Genomic DNA, 21,155 nt, shown 5'->3' with positions numbered 1-21,155 from the left:
TGGCTCTTTTTTCTGTTGTTGTTTCTTCTATGTATTGACTGGGCATTTTTAAGATTTATTTTATTTATTTGAAAGACAGAGTTACAGAGAGAGGTAGAGACAGAGAGAAAGGTCTTCCATCCGCTGGTTCATTCCCCAGATGGCCGCAACAGCCGGAGCTGCGCCGATCCAAAGCCAGGAGCCAGGAGCTTCTTCCAGGTCTCCCACATGGGTGCAGGGGCCCAAGGACTTGGGCCGTCTTCTGCTATCCCAGGCCATAGCAGAGAGCTGGATAAGAAGAGGAGCAGCCGGGACTAGAACCTGTGTCCATATGGGATGCCGGCACTTCAGGCCAGGGCGTTAACCCACTGCACCACAGCGCTGTCCCTGACTGGACATTTTTAGATAGGTAATGAGGTAGATTTTCCCCTGTTAACTACTAGTTATACTCAATTGTGACTTGATATTGATGACCTTCAGTGATATACCCAATAGTAAAACAACTCTCTTGCCCATGTTATCAGGTATATCAACAACAATAATAATAATAGTAATAGTAATAGTGATGTAATAATGATAGCTACACTTACTATGAGCCAATCACTGTTCTAAGTATTTTATTTGTCTTGACCCAGTAAGTTTTTACAAGAACCCTCCTAAAGGAGGTGCTAGGACCATCAATGTTTCAGAGATGAGGAAATAGTCACGGAGAAGTTGTGGTACTGGGCAAAGTACCTGAACCTGGAGGTGAGAGGATCAGAATTTGAACCTCTGCATTCTGCTTAAAGTGTCTATGCCCTTTACCTCACAGTTAGGGATAGATGGGGCCAGAATGGGCGAACTTGGGCCCTCTGCAGTCAGTCACATAAGCCACGGCCTTTGAACCCAGGCAGACCTGAGTTCGAGTTCTTGCTTTGCTAGCTTCTCGAGGTTTTATTTTAGAGAGGTCACTTCACTTTGCTAGACCTTGGTTTCTTCACCTGTAAAATGGGGTTGATGGAGATTGACAAGCAAAGTGTCTGGATCATAGTAGTAAATGTCAGGGATGAGTTTCTTCTCTTGGTCTTTCTTCTTTTATGATCCAGACACCATTGAGATCACATTGCATCTGCTCATTCTCCTCCCTCTGTTCTGTGGCTCACAGACACAGTGCAAGGCCAGGAAAGAATCAGATGAAGCAGAGTTTCCAGGCTAGACCACCCAGCACCTCTGTCCCACATCTGCCCTTCGCAGCCCCCTGGTCTCCCATGAGACAGAAGATGCCCCTGGCTTCAGCTGGGAGAAAAAGCCCATGCCTGAGAAGAAGGCTAACCATAGACACTGTGTCTGGAGGATTTCCTTAGGAATACAGAGCAGAGGCCACATACTCATTTCCATGGAACTCTGCACAGATGCCGGCAATGCTGACGTAGCAGCAAGAGCTCACTCTGGGGACAGACATTTGGCCTAGTGGTTAAGGCACTGGTTAAGAAGCCCTCCTCCCATGCCAGTGTACTTTGCTTTACATCCTGGCTCCAGCTCCTGACTCCAGCTTTCTACTAATGCAGACCCTGGGAGGCAGAGGTGATGACTGAAGTGGTTGAGTTCCAGCCACATATGTGGGAAACCTGGATTGGATTCCTGGCTCCTGGCCTTGGCCCAGCCCAACCCAGGCCACAGTGGGCTTTTAGGGAGGCAATCAGTGGACAGGAGTTCCCTCTGTCTCTGTCCCTCTTCCTGCCAAATGAAAACAACAACAACTTAATTTGCCACCAGCTGTGCAGTGTGTTACATGAGCTAAGAGTACAATGCGCTTAGTGCCCTGCTGGCACATGACAGGCGCTTAAACAAGGGTGATTTCCTGAAGCTCCCCTCAAATAAGAGAAGTGGTTGGGGGGTGCCGTCCTTCCTGTTTGGACATCAATTACTGTGAGTTCCACAGGTGCATTGCCCACTATCCCTGTGGCCCACTAGTGTCAGTTTGCAGACTGGGACTGGCCCTTGATGGAGTTTCCACAAGCTACTCACCATCATCAAACACATGGTTACTGAGCACCTACTAGGTGCCAGGCACTGGTCAAAACACGGTTCCAGTGAAATGTTTCAAGTAAGACAATGCAGTGCAGGGCCACTGCCAGCTCCAGAAGTGTTTTGCACAGATTAGAAAAAGTTCTCTTTCTGGGCAGACACAGCCCTGTGAGCACACAGCTTGGCAAGCAGGAGATGGGCTGGACTCAGGCCTGGGTGCACAAGTGTCCAGCCAGGCACAGCGTCCTCGATCCCAAGCATTCTTCTGAAAGACAAATGTGCTCTGTTTTGGGCTTCTCTTCATTCTCCACCGCCCAACATGTGGAAATGGCCTTTCTCCCACCGAGTAATGATAACAGGAGATGGAGCTGCTGTGTTTTCCCTCTTTGGCTATATATTTTCTTTTAACAAAACAAAAAAAAAAGTGATAGCTCTGTGTCTGTTCACCTTGCTGGTCATTTTACTTGCCTATAAAGTTCAAAACGTTGACTGTTACTGACCAACAGGAATTTGTAGGAAGCCATCCATTCAGCAGAGGAAAAGTCGCAACAGAACACAGAGCTCGGCAGGTACCATGTGAATGTCAGTGTCCCCAAGCGGTAGCCATCTGCCTGACATCACATCTCAGACCTGCTGCATTGCTATGGTTATCTCACCATCCCTATGTAGTCACCTAGGAAGTTGCTATCTTAGTGACACATGAGGTCTGTGCCATGCAGATATTCAGGAAAGAAAGTTGTTTTGTGTCTGAGAAATGTACAAGCCAACAGTAAACAGCATTGCTTAAAGGCAGCTGCATTGCACATCTGAAATACACCCCGCCCCCCGACCTATACACACACAGGAGAATCATTATTCCTTGCATGCTTGGCGATCCGATGGGTCTCAACTGTAGTCCACACAGCTGTGGAGTGGGCAGACCACTGCTCATAGTATTGTTGCCTGTTGTCGACCACAATCGCCAGCAATCTGTGCTCAACTTGTGGTCTCTAACCTCTGTTTCTGGCTGAGGATGGGGGCTGCTCCTATATAGGTCAGTGTATTACGTCCCTCTGGTCCCAGGGACTTCATGAAGGTGGGCAAGTGAGCCAATCAAAACCAATCGTGCTGAGTTATGACTACTCTGTTGGAAATGTTCAAGAAGATAATCAGTCCCTTCTCTCCACAGCCTTAACCAAGGGAGAAAGCAGTTCAGAGCTTTTGGGACACACCATGAAGAGCCAGACTGCCTGGAAAATGCTAATGCAGTCATAACATGAGGATAGAACTCTTCCAGGTAATATCTTCCCAGCACCAGGATCACACCTTCGCGACAGCAACTTGTACCCAAGGATGTTTTAGTAATAAAACCAAGGCAATTCCCGTATATCTTGCAAGAAGAATAAAAAGACAAGGCAGCAACTAGGAAAAGCAGTTATATTTTACATATATTATAGAAATCATATTTATGCATGTGTGGTGTTTAATGGTTTATGTCTTTATTTCTGCATATGTTCAGAAACAAAGCTGAGCTTTCTGTCTTAGCCCAGATACTGTTATTTGCTGGGAACAGAAAAGGGGATGCATTGGTTCACTTAACTTTGGGTCCACCTTGGTGCAGGGGCTCAGGGACTGTGTCTGGGCTGCCTTTCTCCCCACCACACACACGTGGCTTTTGCCTGCGGTGGCTGAGCTTGAGCTCTCTTTCCCCGTGGGGCTCCTCCCACACGTTCCACGGGCTGCAAATATCTAGCCTTGGCTCCACTGGAAGAAGGAGAGTTTTCTTTGCCAAAAATTCAAACCAAAGTTCTGCATGTGGCTCACAGGCCAGAATTAAAACATGAACACAATGTGTGTGTGTGTGTGTGTGGGTTGGGGAGGGTTAATTCTCCAGCGTGAAGTCGGGGTGCAGTGCGTGGCAGGGTCAGGAATGCACGCAGTCAAGCTTCCCCTCCGAAAGGGAGAGGGTCCTTAGAACTTAACCCCCAAATAGACGTCGACCAGGGCGCTTATTGTCCTTGTGCCTTGCCCTTCACCCTCCCCCCGAGGCATGCTCCTCCTGGCTCCTGCTGCTCCATGTTCCGACCCTTGAAGACTTGGTCACCAGGCACCTTTCCCGGCTGGCCCCAGACCACAGGAGACACAGGCAGGGTAGGGGAAGGATGGAGAGAGGGGGTAGGGACAGCCAAGGGAGAAGCCAGGGTATTTCTTCCCTGCAGTGCCTCCCTTGGACCCACCCTCCCTGGGTTCCAGTGTTCTGGAACAGGACACCGTGCTCTCCTGTGTCCCTTCAGACCCTGAGGGATAACAGCTTCCTGCTGCTGCTAGCCTCTGAGCCCCTCACATCTTTTGTCTGCCCCTTTGCCCCTGCCCACGTGTCTGCACACTGTCCCTTAGCTAAATCTGGTCATTTGAACCAGGGGTCAGCAAGTTTAGCCCTAACTAGAGTTTGTCCCACCGTCTCCCCAGGGGATTCATTCAGAAACCCCACTGCACACACACAGAGATATCAGAACCCGAGGACGCCCAATACATAGATTTCTACAGAACATACACAATCTCCCTGTGTTCTTCAACTGTACATTGCTTGCAATCCTTGTACAGTGTAAATGTCACACAAATAGTAGCTAGGCTGAACTCTTTAGGAAATAATGACAAGTGAAGTCCATAAATGTTCAGAGCAGATGCAAATTTGTTCTGAATATCTTGGATCCATGATTGGTTGAATCTACAGATGCAAAACCCTCAGATTCCAAAGGTTGACTGTGCCCCACTCCCCATCTCTTTCTTAGAAAGAAATTATTTTCTCTTTTTTTCTTATTTATTTATTTGAAAGTCAGAGACAGATGTCCCATCAATTGGTTCACTCCCCAAATGCCTGCAACAGCTGGGGCTGGGCCAGACAGAAGCCAGGATCTGGGAACTCCATCTGGGTCTCCCATTTGGGTGGTAGGAACCCAACTGCTTTAGCCAGCACCTACTGCTTCTGCAGGTGCACCTTAGCAGGAAACTGGGACCTGGAGCAAAGCTGGAGTCAAACCCAGGCACAACGATATGGGATGCAGGACTCCCAAGTGGCCTCCTAATGGCCAGGCTGAACACCTGCCCCCCTACCCCCACCCCAGTCTCCTTTTGTAAAGAGAGTTTTACTGGAACACAACCACACATGTTTAGGTGTTGTCCATAGCCACTAGTTGTGACAGAGACTGTATGCAACCTGCAAAGCCCAAAATACGGATTCTCTGGCCCTTCATAGAACAAATCTGTTGACTGCTGGCACACCACCCGATGGATACGGTCTTGTCTGTTAGAGAGAGCAGGCCACTTTTGCTACTGGGCTTTTGGGTGTAAATATTGGGAAACTACTGGTCCAAAAGGCCCACTCTGCAGGCTCAAGTAGACAACCACCCAGGGAAATGGCAGGCGTAGGTTTTTGTTGTGTTTTTTAGATACAGGGAGCCCTGTGTCTCCCATCCCTTGAGGGTCCCAGGGCAGAGGAACACAGCCCTCGCCTGCAGATCCGGTCCCACGCTCCTGCACCCAGCACACCTGAGTGCTCCGACTTCATCAGGCCATTGCCAGCCAACGGGAAAATCAATATGTAAAGAGCCGAACCCAAATGCTGGATGAAAAAGATGAGCATTGCTGGGTTTGGAAAATAAAAATGCTCTAAACAGATAAACAGTAAGCAAAGCGCGCTGATTTGTACTGTTTTCCAGTCCATAAAGCCCTAATGTCTGCCAGCGTTTCATTAAGGGCTTCCATGCCACTCGGCATGCCTGCTGCGGCCTGAACAGATTGCTACAACAACGTTATCCACGCTGCAGACCCAGCCTCTTGTGAGGTTTCACGCTGGTGCTCAATGGGGGGGAAGTCCGATCAATCATGAACAGAGCACTGGTTTGGGGGAAAAGTAAACACAAGACTTAAATGGACAATATCTATCATTCTGAAATGTGGCTCTTCCAGTCCATCAAAATGACGAAATGGCAGGCAAAGAGCATTCGTTGAAGGGAAGGGAAGAGCCTGCAACGAACACATGCGTCCCGATCCAGAGTCGGTTTGTGCTCCGAGCCATCACTTCAGTGAAATAAATGTCCAAATCAAGTCTGAGAATGGCTCACTTGAGCCCCTAGCCCCTTGCTGTGTCCAAAGTGAGTAATACTCCACTTATAAAATCCCTTATTTATTTAAGGATTTATTTATTTATTTATTTATTTGAAAGGTAGAATTGCAGAGAGAGAGAGAGAGAGATCTTGTATCTGCTGGTTCTCTCCCCAAATGGCCACAACAGCCAGGACCGGGCCAGGCTGAAGCCAGGAGTCTGGAACTCCATCCAGGTCACCCATGTGGGTGCAGGGGCCCAAATACTTGGGTCATCTTCCTCTGCTTTCCCAAGAGCATCAGCAAGGAGCCGGATTAGAAGTGGAGCAGCCAGGATTCATACCGGATGCTGGCATCTGAGGCCATGGCTTAACCGGCTGGCTCATAATGCCAGCCCCTGAATCCCTCATTAGCAGAGTGAAGCCTTTTGGTCTACTGTCACATTCTTTCCCACGGTGGCCCTGCTGGAAGCGTCCTGAAGGACCAACCAGAATTAAAGTCACCATACAGGACTCTTTTCCTCCAAGACCTCTATTCCATGACTCCAAGGAGCAGGAAAAAGCCTGCAGAAGGTTCTGGAAGGAAGTTAGGGAAGCTATAGGCAGATGATTAAGTCACTCTCTGAACCTCAGTTTTTTCGTCTGTGAGACAGGCTCAACATCTCTCCCTCACCACCACCCTGGTCCCTGTAAAATCATCATTTGCATTTGATTGCTATTTCCCAATCACCTTTATGTATCGGGAGGGGCTGGGTGAAGAAGAAGGTGCAGCCCTGCCCTGGGAAGCTCCCAGGAGCACAGCCAGTACCAATGATGTGATCAGCGCTAGGAGTGACAGCACTTCAGAAGCACCCAGGATAGGAGCTGGGATTTGGCCTAGGATTCAGTAGCCTGTGTCTCACATTGGAGGACCTGGGTTCAATTCCCAGCTCCGCTCCCAGTGCCAGCTTCCCGCTAAAGCACATTCTGGGAGACAGCAGGTGATGGCTCTAGTAGTTGGGTCCCTGCCAGCCATGTGGGAGACCCAGACTGGGTTGCCAGCTCCTGGTTTCAGCCTGACCCAGCCCAGCCGCAGCTGTTGCAGGCATTCCAGGCACGAACCAGCACATGGGAGATCGCCGTCTGTCTCTGCCTCTCAAATAAATAATCAAAACATAGGGTTTTTTGTTTGTTTGCCTGTTTAAAGCAGCCAGAAGCATTCTCATCACAGGGGAGACGATAGGGGTCCTGACCCATTGGAAGGACCAAAAGCATTTTTGTGGGAGTCACAAGATTCCTGGTAGGGAGGCGAGAGCCCTGGGAAGGAGGAGATGGAAGCGCCACCCAGGTGTCGAGGCCTCCTTGCTCTGTGTGTGGACTCACTGTAGGGTTAGGGCGGGGCCGGGGTCTGATCCCATGTGACTCAGAAAGACCACCCCCACCCCAACTGCCAAAAGAAGAAGCAGTTACAGGGAGGCCACCCAGAGCCAGCGTGGCTAGGGAGGAGGGGGGAAGGCAGGAGTCGGAAGCGTGACCGCAGCAGGCGACGTGCTAGGTGGGGAAGAAACGGAAGGCAGGCATCCAGGACAGTGGTGCTGTGGGCTGCACAGGGTGCAGAGGTTGACTGTTCATCCAGGCGTGGTCTGGCACGCAGCGAGGGGCACAGCGGGTGCTCAGTAAGTGCTCGTTGTCTCAAGCAGGATCTTCACTCTGCTTCGGTCTCCCTCTCCCTCTGTTAACTCCCCCACCTCATCCTGCACATCACTGCCTGGTAAATCTTAAAACATCAATTTGCCTGTCAGACTTCAGTGGCTAGGACTTCCCCAGGCACCACTCACAGCCCCTCTGCTTAACCTCCCTAATCGAGCACCCCCCGCAGCGAGGCAGCCTCACTCTGCACTGCCATGGTCAGGCTGTCCCGACAGTGGCCACATGGCCTGCTGGCCCCAGGGCCTTTCCTCGGGCTGTGCTCCCCTCCCCCAGCACCCAAGCCACCCGTCTTTCCTAATTTCTGCCACTGTAAATTCACATCAGAGAATCACAGTGGAGACCAGGAAAAAAAAAGAAAGAAAGCGATTCGTGGACTCCTGTTGCTTCTGCTAATTTAAGAGAGTCTTAACCCTTTGACACCTGGCACTTCATAGGGTCAGTGGATGAGGAAGTTGTGAGAGAGGAGAAATAAGTGGTACATTTATCTAGATCATAGATAAATGAGCAAACAAGCTATGTCTTAACAGATCCTCCTAGCACATCCCAGAAGTTCAAAATCCTTTTGATTTTGAAATGCATTTTTTAAGTGTGAGTGGATTATGATTGTCAGAAAAAAAAATAAGCAGTTTTCTTCCAACCCTTAAGCTATAAAAACTGCTATTCCTGTTCTCTTTGCAAATGAGCCCACTTTAGTATGCCCCGCTGGGAAATGAAGGCAATCGCTTTATGCCTGGGAATTACCAAAGATTTACTTGCAAGTGCTACCTCACACTCAGTGGGAAATAAGTCTAAATGAAAAGAAAACAATTAGCCCAAATGTGCCAACCGCAACAGTGTTGATTGGGTGGTCGGTTGATTTTGAAAGCTCACTTTATTTCTAGAATCAAAAATTGCAAAAACAAACAACAAACAACAAACCTCCACCCACACCCCAGTTGCTATAGTCCTCAGGTGAGACGTTCCTGGGGTAAATACAGACAAGGTTACACTAAGGGCTGCCCCACTTAGGACCCAGAGAGGGGTGTCCCACCAGACAAGCTGTGTCCCCAAATTGCAGTCCATCAGTCCAGGAAAGCTACAGAGCCACCAGAAACAACACACGTGTTCTGTGCTCTATCCCCCATGCTTTTCCATTGGAAGAAGACAGGCCTCCCGGCCGGCACCACAGCTCACTAGGCTAATCCTCCGCCTGTGGCGCCGGCACACCAGGTTATAGTCCCAGTTGGGGCGCTGGATTCTGTCCCAGTTGCTCCTCTTCCTGTCCAGCTCTCTGCTGTGGCCCGGGAGTGCAGTGGAGGATGGCCCAAGTGCTTGGGCCCTGCACCCCATGGGAGACCAGGAGAAGCACCTGGCTCCAGGCTTTGGATCAATGTGATGTGCCGGCCGCAGCGGCCACTGGGGGGGTGAACCAACGGCAAAGGAAGACCTTTCTCTCTGTCTCTCTCTCGCTCACTGTCCACTCTGCCTGTCAAAAAATTAAAAATAATAATAAAAAATAAAAAGACAGGCCTCCCTCAATCCCCATCCAAACACTAGGCTAGCATCTCACAAAGGATGGTACCAGAGTCACCTGCACCTGCATCAGACTCGCCTGGACTCTAGCAACTGTGCAGATCCCTGCTCCCCACACTGCACCCAGTACTCTAGAGGTAGGTTCATTTTTCAACATACCCCAGATTAGCAGGGCCTCTTTTTCTTCCCTGTCCACTCGCTGGCTTTGTCCTTCCATTGCTCTCAGCTTCTCCAGCTTGAGGTCCCTGGCCCATTGTTTCCAAACACTCTTGCTAATAGTCTTAATTTCCACTCAGTTCTACTGTGTCTTGCAGTTCTACCATGTTTCCCCAGTAAACTCACTCCCCACCCACTCTAATAACTTTGGGAAATCTCTTCAAACTACAACTTCCTAATTACCAACCCACCAACCTTCTAGCACTTGAACTTGATTGTAATTCATCAAGGATTTAGAAGCTGCCAAATGAGAATTCCCTCCTTCCCTAAATATCAGCTGCGATGGTTTGGATATAGTAGAGGGGTAACCCCCAATGTTTTATGTATGCACGTGTGGTCTTAGCCTGGCAATGCTAAGGAGTGGACAGGTGGGAGGGTGTTAGGCCATTGAAGGCATGCTCTTGGAAGGGATTATTGCAGTTCTCATGGGACACTGACCTCCCTCTGTTTTCCTGTCTCACTTTGGGACCTCTCCCTCTATGTGCACTCCTTTCATGATGCCAGCTACAAAGAGACCCTCGCCAGGACACCGCTAATGCTGCCACCACCATGCCCTTGCGGTTCCAAAACTGTAAGCTCAATAAACCTCTTTTCTCTACAGTTACCCGGGCGTAGGTACTTCATTATTGTAGCAGAAAACAGACTAATTCATCAACACATACACACCTGTCTATACAGGCCATGCCCTTCACATTGATGCTGGATCCCACCCCTAACCTCCCTCTTAGACCCACTCCCTATCACGAGCCTCCTATCACCCATGTGGTCAGCCACTTCCTCTCAGCTGGACACCTCCTTGTGGCTCTTCCCCCCACCCTTCACAGGGTATTGTTAGAGTGATAAATTACTCTGAGGAGTCTTCAACATGCTAGGAAGAAAGCCATTGCACCACAGAGGACATATTCTGCACTCAGCTACCACAGTTGGGGGTTAACCTGCATGCTATCTGTAAATCTTCAATAAAACAAAGAGTATTTTTCAATGCAGCACTTAAGACTTTTGGTTATAGAAAATTTCCAATAAATTCAATAGTAGAAAAATACTCATATGATGAACTCCCACTTATCCATCATCCAGCTTCACTATTTATCACCATTTTTTCCAATGTCTGTATTTTAGAGAAAATCCTACATATCAGGTCATCACAGATATGCATCTCTAACTTATAAGGACATATTTTTAAAAAAGATAACCTTCATGCCATTATGACAGCAAAATAATTAACAGTGATTCCTTACTATCATTTTTAAAAAGATTTTATTTATTTATTTGAAAGGTAAAGAGAGGGAGAGACAGAGAGAGAGGTCTTCCATCTGCTGGTTCACTCCCCAAATAGCCACAACAGCTGGAGCTGAGCCTATCAGAAGCCAGGAGCCAGGAGCTTCTTCCGGGTCTCCCATGTGGGTGCAGGGGCCCAAGCACTTTGGTCATTCTCCACTGCATTCCCAGGCACATTAGCAGAGAGCTGGATTGGAAGTGGAGCAGCCAGGATACGAACCAGCACCTACGTGGGATGCCAGCACTGCAGGCAGAGGCTTTATCTGCTAAGCCACAGCACCGGCCCTCCTTATTATCATTTAATATGTAGTCCATGTTCCATTTTCCCAGTTGTGTCAAGGATGTCTTTTTATAGTTTGGCTGGTGCCATCAGGAGTCTAAGTTTTCATGTTGCATCTTATTACTGTGTCTCTCAAACCATTTTTATCTGACAACAATTTCTTTGCCATTTTTAAACAAAGATTTATTTATTTAGTTTGCAAATTGGAGTTACAAAAAGAGAGGGAGAGACACACACAGAGAGAAAAATCTCCCATCTGCTGATTCACTCCCCAGATGGCTGCAAATGCCAGTCCTGGGTCAGGCTGAAGCCAGGACCCAGGAGCTTCATCCAGGTCTCCCATGAAGGTGACAGGGGCCCAAATACTTGGGCCATCTTTCTCTGCTTTTCCCAGACCATCAGCAGGGAGCTGGATCAGAAGTGGAGCAGGCTCCCACACATTTCTTATGAGCTGGTAATCACAGCAAGAAATTGAATTAGATCTGGGGTCAATCTTTTCAGCAGTACTTCATAGGCAGTATTTTTTTTTTTTTAGAGAAACCAGAAATGAATCATAGTTTATTTATCTCTTAACTCTGAGTTATCAATGAGTAATATGGTAAGAATGAACCCAATGGCAGGAACGCTGAAGCAGCGGCACAGAGAGCCCGTGGAGTTTGGCCATGCTGTCATCACCATCAATTATTTAGTGCTGAGAAGCCGTGTGTGCTGCTGGGGACCCCAAATACACATCAGACCCACAGAAGCGCACATCCACAAATACAGCACAGAACTCCTGGTCACCAGGACTTTGTGGTGAACATGAGAGCCCTTTCTCAACGCATTTTTAACGAAGGGTAGAATGATGGCCGTCTGCTATCATGACAAGCTACATCATTACTAACAATAACTGCTTATCTTCAATATACCTTGCACTGCTAGAAGTTGCTCCTCTGTGATCCAACAGGCACTAATTTTCTGATTTGACTCAGGAGGTTTGAATTCTTCAATTCCACCTTCCATTTTCTGTTTAAGTGCACTGGTTGCTTGCTTAGCATTCTGACCCTGACATTAAGAGAGATCAGCTCCATATCCAATTGCCTCAGGATGGTGTTGGCTGCATTGGGGAATAGCTACCACATCTTCCTGTGTTAAGTACATGCCCTTGGTTGGACAGCACTTAGAACGCTGAGAATGATGGTGACGCTGTAAATGCTGACACTCTCTTCTTCCAAGTCCAGTCTTGCTGCTTTGGGCAGCTGTTCACTATTACCCTCCTGTTTGGCTGCTTTCTTGGGAGCATAGTCACCATCATTCCCATCCATTGGATGTGTTTCTTCCACATCATCATCACTGTGCCCTGGTTGTGCCTATTGGCTAGTTTATGAGCCTGACAATCCATGAAACTTGTCCTTGAATGAGCTTATTTTTTTTCCAGGAATAGCAATATTTTACAAGATTTGTAATTGTCTTATCTGGAACAATTTGCTGAATCTTGTGAAAGCTCTTCCTATGGAAACTAAATGCTTGTTCAAACAGGACTTTATCTTCCACTGTCCACTCCTCCAGGAACTCAGAATCGACACTACTCCCAATTGGGCTATCTTCCAGGATTCTCCATATCAGCTAATGACACCACCATTTCCTCCACTTGCACAGAAACTTGAGGTTCATCCTTGACATGGGTCTTCCATGTTGCATCTATTCATTCTGTCACCAGAGTATACTACTTTGAGAAGATTTCTGCCCACACCTCCCACCTTCATTACCACCACCTTCTATCACCGGCCCCCCTCCAGGCCTATCCCTAGAAAAGGGTGGGACCCAGGACAAGTCAAGGCAGTGCAGAATTCATGCACAATTCTGGCCCTTGAGAGGAAGCTGCTCTGTACCAGCTTTGCCCTTTGGCCCCATAGGATACTGTCAAAGACAGACTCGAATGGCAGCAATCCTCATTTAAGTGGTGCTCCCTCTGCAGCCTCCCACTTCAAGTGTGGGGCCCAAGGCAGGTACTCTGCATTCTCTACTGTCTCCCCACACCCACCCTTGCCTCCTCTGGAATCTGATGTCTACGCTGCAGTCAGAGCAATCTTTGTGAATTGGAAATATGGAGAATGTTCTTGGCTTAAAACTCTCTATTGACTTCTCATTGATTTTAGAATAACTGAAAAAAAAAAAAAAACCTTAACGTTGCCTACAACATAAATAGGGGACATGGTCTATCCTCCTCTTTACTGAGACAGAGTTTTGACTATAGGTGACACTCCATCTTGTTTGAACAATGGAAACTTTTAGTATTCCATATAACAGGAAGTCCCGAGGTAGGGTAGCCTTCAGGGCAGGTTGATCCTACAAGAAAAAACGTTCTTCGCATATTTCTGTTCTGTCATCCCTGGTGCTGGTTTCATCCTGACAGGAGATGACAGTGGTTGCAGTTCCGTATTCACATTCAGATTTGAAAACACTCAGAGGACAAATAGATGCCATCTTTTCTTGTGACTCATGTTTAGGAGCAAAGAAACTTTTCTTGGAAGTCCCCCAGGAAACTTTCCCTTACTTCTCTTTTGCTAGAATGGGAACATATGCTTATAAGTAAACCAATCCCTAGAGAAGGATTATGCCCTTAAACTGGCAGAGAAGCGTCGTGTCCCCTGAAGCAGAAGGCTGTTGTAGGGGACACACAGATTCATGAACCAAACGGGGATTCAGCCGGCAAGAAACAGGGATGTAGGGCATGCAGGGAAGGCAGTATGGTGTCCCTGACCTGGTGACTGTCCATCCCCGTCTCACTCCATGTCCCGTGACTCTCCCCACTGCTGCTACATGAGTCTTCTTTCACGTGCTTGCTTAACTTTCTTCCTCCCATCACAATCTTTGCACATGCTCTTCCCTGTCCCAGGAATGCCTGCCCCAAAGTAAACCCAGCTCATCCTTCCCATCTCAGCTAAAGCATCACTTCCGCTTGGATTCTTCCTGGACCTTTGTGATAAGACCAACTATCCACACTATCCAAATTCCCTTAGCACCAGGGACCTCTCATAGCATGGACCACTGCTGAAGCTTTACATGGATCTATATGATTATTCCACTAATGACTCTCCTAATAGACTGAAGGCATCATAGGGCAGCAACAAGGTCTGATTTTGCCCCCTGCTGTCTCCTCAGTGTTGAACACACTATCTGGCATATCATAAACCTTCAAAACAAAACTAAAAAAAAAAAAAAAAAAAAACCATGAGCTGGATAAATGGAGGAGTTTTGGATCAAAGTTAGGGTGACAGTTACAGGGTGGGGGCATATAGCCTAGAGCCCCAAATATGAAACTTTTGAGAGTGAAAGGGATCACTTCTAATAATTAAGTCGGGACAACAGGGTAAACCAAGATGTTTCCATGCAAACCAGAATACATAGTCACCCTCTCTGACCCTTGACATTGCCCTAAAGTCCCTTCACTCCTTTAAGGAGAGAACGGGGCATGCATTCCCAAAGAACCACACTAGGTGCTTCTACTGGGTGTTCCAAGATAGCCACATTTTTCCTGATTTGTGTCTATGAAGCTTTGGAACATAGCGTATAACTTAAGCTTCAAGTCCTAGAGTGTCCACAGGTTGCTATACATCATGAATACAGAGAAATTAGTTTTCTCATTTATGGTTAATGGGAATGTGATGGCAGTATGGCAATTTATCTTTAGTCTTCAAAAATACTTTTAATCTACTGATTCCATGTCTAGGAATATTTTTATTTATTTACTTACTTATCTGAGAGAGAGAGAGAGAGAGAGAGGCAGAAAGCTCCTATCTGCTATCTACTCCCCCAGTTGCCTGAAATAGTCAGAGCTGGATTAGGCTGAATTCAGGAGTCAGGAATCCACACTAGGTCTCCCATATGGGCAGCCCTGCTGCCCCCCTGGTGCACATTGGCAGGAATCTGGAACGGGGGGCAGAGCCAGAATTCGAACCCAGGTACTCCAATGTGGGATGTGGGCATCTTAATCACGAGGCCAAAAACACACCCCTCTATCTAGGAATGTATTTGACAGAATAATCAGCGAGCACCCAAAGATTTCTGTGTAAGAGTTTATGAAAAATTCCCCAGTTCTGACTCCTCCCCTTGAAATTATTTATTTATTTGAAAGAGAGAGAGAGAAAGAGAAAGAGGGCATGATCTTCTGTCCACTGGTTCACTCCCCAAATGGCAGCAATGGCCAGGGCTGGGCCAGGCCAAAGCCGGGAGCCAGGAGATTCACCTGTGTCTCCCATGAGGGTGCAGGGACCCAAGCACTTGGGCCATCTTCCACTGCTTTCTCAGGCACATTAGCAGGGAGTTGGACCAGAAGTGGAGCAGTCCTGACAGGAACTGGCGCCCATATGCAATGCTGGTATCACAGGCAGCAACTTAACCCACTACACCACAATCCTGACCCCAACACCTTTTGTCCCATAAGTGCACTCTTTGCATTTGACACATGGCTTGCTTTGGTTGTAAGTAAATGTGACACAAGCAGAAGCTTGTAAAAGTGCTTAGCCCTGGGACTGGCTCTGTGGCAGAGTGGGTTAAATCCCTGGCCTAAAGCACTGGCATCCCATATGGACGCCAGTTTGAGTCCCGGCTGCTCCACTTCTGATCCAGCTCTCTGTTATGGGCTGGGAAAGCAGCGGAAAATGACCCAAGTCCTTGGGCCCCTGCACCCACGTGGGAGACCCAGAAGAAGCTCCTGGCTTCGGATCAGCGCAGCTCCGGCCGTTGTGGCCATCTGGGGAGTGAACCAGCGGAAGACCTCTCTGTCTCTACCTCTCTCTGTAACTCTATCTTTCAAATAAATAAAACAAATCTTTAAAAAAAAAAGTGCTTAGCCCTTGCTCCACCGAATAACCACAAGAATAGGCCTAGGCTAGGTTCCTGGAGGAAAACTCACCTCCAGTGGAGCCTATTTGCCTTAGTTGTCCCAGCTGTGGTCATCCTTGGGGAGACATGAGCCAGCCAGTCCCAGGCACAGGAGCGAGCACAGTCAAAATGAGCAGGCAGCCAGCTGCAGCTGACTGCAGAGCCCAGGACAGCAGCTTAGCACAGCCCAGATCAGCTGCAACTTGCAAACTTGTAAAGGGAACAAATGCTTACTCTTGTGTGCTACTGAGATTTTGAGGTTGCTCATCAAAAACCAGGAGTATGTCAGTGGATACACAGAACAGTTACTACGTCAACTTCCAGCAATTCAAGAGTGGTGAAATACCATGCAGCCACAAAGAATGCTGATATACATGTATATTGACTTGAAATGTTCACAATAGACAGGCAAATAGCAGCTGGGATGGGAAGTACATTGTATGTAATATGACACCACATTCCTAAAACATACATTTATACATTTGCACACGACTGTGTCAGGTCTGATACACAAGATACTGACAGTGGTTCTCTTTGGATGGTAGTGTTTGGGGTAACTTTCATTGTTTACCTGTGTTGTATTTCCACAAGAACACATGTCATTTGTATAATTTTTCAAAGGGAAGAAAAATATCTTTCCTGCAGAATGTAACCTTTGGCTTAATGATCCTTGGCAATAAGGTGGCCACTAGCTTTGCTGGCAGTATCCTGGGCAGGAGACTTGGCAACACCACCTCTTCCAAGACACACCAAGGATGGGGCAGGTAGCAGACGAGTAGTTGTCTAATCCCACCAGCAAACCCAGAAGAGCAGCTCTGTGGATGGAGATGGCTTCACCCCATCAGCTCAGGTCAGAAGAAGCTGTCTTCTCAGGCCACCGTTACAGCCATGGACGCCTTAGAGCTCTGTGCACAGAAGACAAAGGCTGGGGAAACCCTAGTGTTCCCTCCCACCCCGCCCCCATCCTGGGGCAGAATACAGCACTCCTGGTAACTTCCTGTCCACAGGGCTTAGTTATAATCCTTGGGCAAACAGAAGAAAACTTTTTCTAATTTCCTATTAAGAGGGTATTAAGTTCCGTCCATTCAGATTGAGAAATTCAATACCTTGGGGCAGACAAGGATATCTAACACTTCAATCCTTCCAAAGGTTAAAAGAACTTTCTCTGCTCGCCCTCCCTTCCTCCCCCCTCCTTCCTTATTTCCCCTCTGCTCTCCCTCTCTCTTTCATTATCCAATATTTGCAGTAATCACTTCACTTAAAATAAATCTTAGCTTAAAGTCAATACATCTACTGCCCCTGTACTCTCCTGGCCAATTCCTAACTTGTAGTATCTTCCCCTGCACCCCAGCCCACCCCAACACACACACTGCTGCTATTTCAGGAACTCTCCACATTGAACAAGAGAAAATCACCCATCGGCTGATGGGGTCTACAGCCGCTACATAATCCTACCTAAGCTGGCTGTCCCTAAGACACAGGATTCTTTTAATTATTCCTACCTATTTCCTCGCCCTTTTCCTAATTAGAGATCTTAACCTTTTCAATCCTCCTCATGTCTCTGTTCCCCTGCCCCTACTCTCCTCACATGCCAAGGAGGCATTGAGTCAGATATTTGGATCCAACTTTTTTTTTCATCTCAAATGTCTCCCTACTGCCTGGCTCCCTGTTTTTCACCTACCCCTGCCTCAGTGTTCCTCCAAAGAGCTTGGTCTAAACCCAACTGGTTTTCCCTAGGACAGAGGTTGTTCAAGCCAAGGTATCATGAGAGTCCATGGTGCCCTCCACCTAAACCATAACTCTTCTGAAATCAGTGCTGAATTTTGTCCTAATGTCAATTTCTCAGTGAGAGTTCTAGCTTCCATTTAATTTCCAAAGGACTCTATGGATCTAGGACTTTGCCTTATCACTTATCCTTTCTTGTATTTTTTGGCTGCCCCCTTTCAACCAGTATCTCCAGCTTCACCTGCACACACCTCAAGAGAACCAGAGCCATTGACAATCATGAATGTAATAACCAGCTGTATTAGTCTGCTTAGGCCGACACAGCAAGCAGGCTAGGCAAATTCAACACCAGAAGTTTATTTTCTCACAGTCCTGGAGCATGGACATTTGAGACCAGGATGCCAGCATGGCTGGTGTCTGGTGAGGTTTGCTTCTGGCTCAGAGAACGCCTACCTCTTGCTATATCCTCACATGCTCCTGTGACCTTTCCCTGAGGGAAGCTTGCCAGGGAATTCTTTCTTCCTCTTTTGAGGACTTCAGGCCTACCGAATTGGAGCCCCATCCTAATGAATTAATTTAACCTTAATTTAAAATACTCTGTCTCCAAAAGTAGTCGCACTGGGGGTTAGGGATTCAATTCAGCACTCAGTACCAGGGATAAAAATATTTTAAGATTCCAAAGTTGATATCACTGTTACATTGACAGTAATCTCCTAACTCATCATTTTCTCTGTTTTTAAGATTTTTCTCTTTATCACTGCTCTAAGGAATTGAATTATAATATACTGCAATGGAATTTTCTTTGTATTTCCTCTGCTTAGGATTTTTTGTGCTTCTAAATCTGTGGGTTTTGGAAATTTGGAGGCCATTATTTCCTTAAATATATTTTCTGCCTTCCCTTCAGACTGAAACTATGTGTATTTTGTATATTTAATTATGTATATTATTTGAGATTGTCCTAGAAATCCTAGAAATAGGATTCATTTTTGTTTGTGTGTTTCATTTGGAAGGGTTTTAATTGCTATGTCTTCAAGTTCATTAACATTTTATTGTGCAATAGTGACTGTTGATCTTATATAGTGTGATTTTTCATATCAAACACCATAGTTTTGATCTCTAGACTTTCAATTTGTTTTTGTTGTATTTTCCCTGTCTTCTGAATTTTCCAAACACATGAATTTAATTATCATAACTACTTTAACATTTTTCTCTGTTCATTCTCACATCTTGTCAGCTCTGGATCAGTTTTTATTGATTGTCTATTCTCATTATGGTTTCCTGCCTTGGGTCCTTGATTGGATGCTAGAAACTGTGAATTTTACTCTATTGGATGCTGGATATTTTTTTGTATTCCTGCAAGTTTTGTTGAGCCTTTTTTTCTGAGATGAAGTTAAGTTCCTTGGAAACAGGTGGAGCTCTGGGGACTTGCTTTCATTTAGGCATTTTTTTCTGAACCCTGCTTGGCCCTTGGCCTGGGGTCAGTGATTCTCCAGCACTCATGTAAGACCATACTGAGTCCTCTACCTAGCATCCATGAATTAGGATCTTTCCGGGTCTCACTGATGGGAACAGGCTCCGTTCCTGGCACTCACTGCCCCTTCTCACCCCTCAGAGGGTTCATTCTCCAGCCCCACATGCTTCTGCTGGGCAGTACTCTGGCAAATACTCAGGAGACCTCTGCAGATGCTGGGGTGCTGTCTCTGCAGCTATCTCCTCTCTGGTCCTCCCTCCCAATACCTGTGGCCAACTTGGTCTCACGGACACTCACCTCTGTCTTTTCAGCTCTGTCAGCCAAGCTCCATCTCGGTCCTTCCTCCCTGTCCTGGGGCCTGGAAACCCTATCAAAGCACTAATCTTGGGGTAATTCGAGGGCTCACCTTGGGGTTTGCCTCCAATGTCCTTCTTTGCCCAGTGTCCAGTATCTTGAGAATTGTTGTTCCAAATATTTGGTCTGTTTGCTTCAAATTGGAGAGTCCATCAGGTTCTCCCTTACTTCATTGACTAGAAGCAGAATTTGGTAGCAATTATTATTTTATTATACATTCAAGTTATTTTGGGGGAACCTACTAGGAGCCCGACATTGTACCAGGTATTGTAAGTATATACTGGTGAACAAAAAGGATATGGTCATGACCTCCCAGCAAATCTGTGATATATTGATCAACTTCTGTGAGAAGGCACTGAATATGCTAGTCCCTGGATGTACAAACATGGAAGAGAATCAGATGTGATCATTCCTGTCATGAAATTCAGAATTAGGATCAATTAAATCAGATTTATTCACACAAAGCAGAGTTGGGTGTTACACAGGAGACACAAAGGGGCTGGGTGGGAATTGTGTAGAAGAAGTCACTGAATTCTGATTTGATGCATAAGAGAAAACTTGAGGGAGAAGGTGACATTGGCATTGAGCCTTGAAGAGCTCATGTAATTTTGATTGGTGGACTAGTGGATGGAGGGAGAGATGTTCAAAGGGCTTTAGAATGTGAAAGTAGTTCATTGTAATTCCCTGTGGCAGATAGTCCATCTTGCCAGCAGAGCCCTAACACATGCTTCCAGGGCTGTTCCAGGCACGGAATTTCCATTGGTCTCACTCACCCACAGCATTCCCATTGAGCAGGCTGTCATTGGGCCAGGCATAGGCACTTGACACAACTCTGGTCAATGAGACGTGAAGAGAAGGCTGCTGGGAAATGTTGCTTCCCCATAAAGAGCAAACACTCCAGTTTTCTCCCGTGTCTGAGGGAGAAACAAAAACCAAAACCTGATTCCTTGGTGATGTTCTCACACTGCCAATGTGAAATTGATCTAACTCCAGACTTCGTGTCACATGAGGTGATAAGCTTTTCTTAGTATCTTAGTGACTTCTGGTTGGATTTTTGTTGTAGTCGATGTTACCTGCAGCCGGATACGGCAGATCAGCACACGCTAACTGATCCGTTCACCCATGGGAAACTTGACTTTTCCTTCTCACTGCTTCAACCCTCTGCTAAATGTCACTCCTCTTGTTTCTGCTTCCTTTGCATCATCCAGAATGGAGCAAGTTAACCTAAGAGCTGACAATGTATTTAGCCAGTCTTCCCATCCAGGCACATGGGGAGAAATGCAAAGCAATGATTAACAATGTGAGAAAGCACTGCACAGGGCAACACTGCGACTGTTCCGTGTCATCTACCTTCCTGATCCTTTAGTGAGGGACTTGTGCAATTCTCATGGGAGGGGAGGGGGAACCATCAAGGAAAAGAATGTTGGCAAGTCCAAGGGAAGTGATGTCAACATCTGTGGACTCACAGCAGTGCTGGAACTCGCTGGCACTTCCCACAGGAGCAGAGACTACCTCTGGAACAGTCTAGCTGTTGGAAACCACTACTGGCTGGCAGACAGCCAACTGTCACAAGGGCAAAGGATGTGCCACCCTCATTCCTGAGAGTCTGGATCAGCCTCAGGGACCCAGGTCAGTCCACGACAGAAGCTGTGAATAAGCAAACACTTCCACCAGCCTCTGCCTACTTTCCCACTCC

At 47.0% G+C, this 21,155-nt stretch overlaps 1 long non-coding RNA gene and 1 pseudogene across 1 annotated transcript; both read right to left on the bottom strand.

The window, feature by feature from the left end:
* Window positions 1-11,872: 11,872 nt before the first annotated feature.
* Window positions 11,873-12,788, bottom strand: LOC103351742 (REST corepressor 3 pseudogene; annotated as a pseudogene).
* Window positions 12,789-13,175: 387 nt separating this feature from the next.
* On the bottom strand, window positions 13,176-19,650 carry LOC149128354 (uncharacterized). Its single transcript, XR_016217951.1, has 2 exons — window positions 19,512-19,650; window positions 13,176-16,814 (listed from the first exon to the last, which is right to left on the bottom strand). It is a non-coding gene; the product is annotated as an uncharacterized LOC149128354 (long non-coding RNA).
* Between the last annotated feature and the right edge of the window lie 1,505 nt (window positions 19,651-21,155).

Source organism: Oryctolagus cuniculus, chromosome 1 (genome assembly GCF_051225735.1).
Source record: "Oryctolagus cuniculus isolate XC-2025 breed Fujian yellow rabbit chromosome 1, ASM5122573v1, whole genome shotgun sequence".
NCBI lineage: Eukaryota > Metazoa > Chordata > Mammalia > Lagomorpha > Leporidae > Oryctolagus > Oryctolagus cuniculus.
Note: the sequence above shows the minus strand (reverse complement) of the source record. Positions and strands in the feature narration are given on the sequence as shown.